Below are 4264 nucleotides of genomic sequence, written 5' to 3' on the forward strand. Positions count from 1 at the left end.
GCGCTGCATTCAATTTCGGTGAATTTCTGTGACTACGAATCAGAGCATACTCGGCCGAGTAGAATTTTGATGAATATGACGCAGACAAGCTTGGCTGAGTAGTTGACTCTGAGTGAGCTAAGCTGAGCTGAATTTTCGGGAGTCAGCAGAAACTGCCTTTTTGGCGGACATTGGTGCATTTTGGTGCGTTGGCGGACAGGCCGCCAGTGGAAATTGAACCTGGCAACGTTCAAGACGCGCACCCTCTCTAGTGAGGCTAGCTTAGCAGGACTATTTGAAGAATTATCAGGCATTGCCTGGGATATTATTGGCCTTAGTGAGGTTCGAAGAACTGTTGAGGCTTACACAGTGCTGACTAACGGCCACGTCCTCTGCTACAGAGGTCTTCCAGACAAGAGAGAATCAGGGGTAGAATTTCTTGCCCAAACAACATAGCGGGCAACATTGATGAATTCTACAGCATTAATGAGAGGGTAGCAGTCGTCGTAATAAAGCTGAATAGGAGGTACAAAATGAACGTAGTACAAGCCTACGCCCCAACCTCTAGTCACGATGATGAAGAAATGGAACAGTTTTAAGAAGATGTTGAATTAGCAATGAGAAAGGTGCAAACTCAGTATTCTGTAGTCATGGGCGACTTCAATGCAAAAGTGGGGAAAAAGCAGGTTGGTGAGCAAGCAATTGGCAACTACGGCATTGATTCTAGGAATGCAAGAGGAGAGATGTTAGTAGAATTCGCGGAAAGAAATAGGCTCCGAATAATGAATACCTTTTTCAGGAAGCGCAGCAACAGCAAGTGGACCTGGAAAAGCCCTAATGGAGAAAAAAGGAATGAAATAGATTTCATACTCTCTGCCGATCCAAGCATAGTGCAGGATGTAGAAGTGTTAGGAAAGGTAAAGTGCAGTGACGATAGGTTAGTGAGGTCTAGGATTTCTCTCAATTTGAAGAGAGAAAGAGTGAAATTAGTCAAAAGGAAACAGGCCAACCTAGAGGCAGTAAGGGTAAAAGCAGACCAAATCAGGCTGGTGCTCGCGAACAAATATGCAGCTTTAGAAAATGAAGATAAAGACAACATAGAGGTAATGAATAAAACCGTAACTAGGTTGATCTCAGAAGCAGCAATTGAAGTAGGAGGTAAGACACCAAGGCAACCAGTAGGTAAGCTCTCCCCAGAAACAAAGGACGTAATAAAGGTCCTAATAATTAATTAGGTCCTAACAAAGGACCTAATAATAATGTATGCACTGAAAGATAAGCATGGTAATATCATCAGAAATTTCGATGACACAGTAAAAGCAGCGGATAAATTCTATACTGACCTGTAGAGTGCCAAAAACAGCCAAGCCATTTCCATTCGAAATAGTGATGAACCGGATACAGAGGCTCCTTCTATAACTAGCGATGAAGTTAGAAGGGCCTTGAAAGACATGACCAGAGGAAAAGCTGCTGGAGAAGATAGAATAACAGTAGATTTAATCAAAGATGGAGAATATATCATGCTTGAAAATCTTGCGGCCCTTTATACGCAATGCCTCACAACTTCAAATGTACCAGAGAGCTGGAAGAACGCCAACATTATGCTAATCCATAACAAGGGAGACGTTAAAGAATTAAAGAATTATAGACCCATTAGCTTGCTTTCAGTATTGTATAAAATATTCACCAAGATAATTTCAAATAGCACCAGGGCAACACATGACTTCAGCCAACCAAGAGAACAGGCTGGCCTCAGGAAGGGATATTTTACGATGGATCATATCCATGTCATCAATCAGGTAATCGAGAAATCTGCGGAGTACAATCAACCTCTCTATATGGCTTTCATAGATTATGAAAATGCATTTCATTTAGTAGAGATACCAGCAGTCATAGAGGCATTGCGTAATCAAGGAGTACAGGAGGCATACGTGAATATCTTAGCAAACATCTACAAGGATTCCACAGCTACCTTGGTTCTCCACAAGAAAAGTAGAAAGTTACCTATCAAGAAAGGGGTCAGGCAAGGAGACACAATCTCTCCAATGCTATTCACTGCATGCTTAGAAGAAGTATTCAAGCTCTTGGACTGGGAACGCTTAGGAGTGAGGATCAACGGCGAATATCTCAGCAACCTTCGGTTTGCAGATGACATTGTCCTATTCAGCAACAATGGAGACGAATCACAACAAATGATTGAGGACCTTAATCGAGAAAGTGTAAGAATTGGGTTGAAGATGAATATGCAGAAGACAAAGATAATGTTCAATAGCCTGGCAAGGGAACAAGAATTCAGGATCGCCAGTCAGCCTCTAGAGTCTGTAAAGGAGTACGTTTATCTAGGTCAATTACTCACAGGGGACCCTGATCATGAGAAAGAAATTTCCAGAAGAATAAAATTGGTTGGAGTGCATACGGCAGGCATTACCAAATCCTGACGGGGAGCTTACCACTGTCGTTGAAAAGAAAAGTGTACAATCATTGCATTCTACCGGTGCTAACATATGGGGCGGAAACTTGGAGGTTAACAAAGAAGCTCGAGAACAAGTTAAGGACCGCACAAAGAGCGATGGAACGAAAAATCTTAGGACTAACGTTAAGAGACAGGAAGAGAGCGGTGTGGATCAGAGAACAAACGGGGATAGCCGATATTCTAGTTGACATTAAGCGGAAGAAATGGAGCTGGGCAGGCCATGTAATGCGTAGGATGGATAACCGGTGGACTATTAGGGTTACAGAATGGATACCAAGAGAAGGGAAGCGCAGTCGAGGTCGGCAGAAAACCAGATGGGATGATGAAGTTAGGAAATTTGCAGGCGCAAGTTGGAATACGCTAGCGCAAGACAGGGATAATTGGAGATCGCAGGGAGAGGCCTTCGTCCTGCAGTGGACATAAAATATAGGCTGATGATGATGATGATGATGACGACATGATGTGGCGGCGATAACCTTACGAGAATCCTAATGCTTAATTCAATAATTAAGGTATATACACGCTAATCACCATTTTATTTGATTACTTAACAGCATATATTTCAATTTACGGATTACAGCCGGTGAGTTCGCAGAGCGTATCCACTCAAAAAATTCTCAGGGCTGCACCAGTTTCGAGATAATAATTTTTGAAGTGCCCGAAGAAATGAATTGGCGTTCCATTTACTTTTAAAGAAAATGCTGCTTTTCGTACTGCAGTACAAAAGTAACTGGAACACCTGCATTTCTTCGGAAACTGAAAATTGTTTTTATCTCGAAATGGGGTGCAGTTCTGAGAATTCGGTCCAAGTGGATACGCCTTGCGAACTCCCTTGCTACAATTCGTAGATTAAATTATGTTCCGCAAAATAAATGTAACAATTTCAGGTTCTGATCTGAGTCTCAGCAATGAGAAACGCATTCGAGTTTGTTATGCGTGTTACGTAATGGCCATGCAGGTCAGAAGCCTGCTTGCCTTCGCACCCGTTTGTCCTCCCGTCCGTCTGTCCGTCCATTCGTTCATCCGAACAAAAGCTCGCCTCATCCGCCCGTTCGTTTGTCGCTTTTTCTGGTGAACTGTCAAACGCAAGCATAGTATAAATGTTATTATGAGGCGTGAGGGGCAGCGGGTTCAATGCATAGAAAACCTGAATAGGACTGAATTTTGCTTTCGTTTATGTTCTTCTTGATTCAGTTATTTTTAGAACCTTACCAATGAAAGGGCAGTGGGTAAGGGAGTGAAATTGTTTGTAATGCAGAGCAACTGAGCATATGAAAAAAAAAGAATCAGGGAAAAACAAAGCAAACAGGAAGTCGCACGTACATCAGCGCAGGAACATGATGATAATTAAGATTACTTGGCAAGTAATGACAACATTGTGGATTGCAGGAGAGGTGGCGAAATCGGAGACAAGTACAACATGATACCAAAACGCATGCCTACGCATAATGGCTGTAGTAAAGTCATGCAAACCTAGACATGAAACGTGGGCACTTTGAAAATTTTCATGATGCGATATTGATACAATGTCGGCAGGAAGATCAATTCAGTAGGTGATGGCATGACGGCGGTACGGAAATGTAAGGAAGCAAGATTTGTTTTGTTTTATTTACACTTGACATAGAGAGAGGCGAGAGAAAAGATGGGAAAGGCAGGTAAGTCAACTAGAGGGGCGTCCTCTTTGCTACCCGACACTGGGGCTAAGGGAAAGGGGGAATAGAAAGCGGGAAAGTTAGAGACAGTGAGTACTGAGTGCACTTGAGATGATGTACAGGGACACTACAAGCGGTCTCTCAAAACGGTGCACTTCAA

This window comes from Dermacentor silvarum, chromosome 5, assembly GCF_013339745.2.
Source record: "Dermacentor silvarum isolate Dsil-2018 chromosome 5, BIME_Dsil_1.4, whole genome shotgun sequence".
NCBI lineage: Eukaryota > Metazoa > Arthropoda > Arachnida > Ixodida > Ixodidae > Dermacentor > Dermacentor silvarum.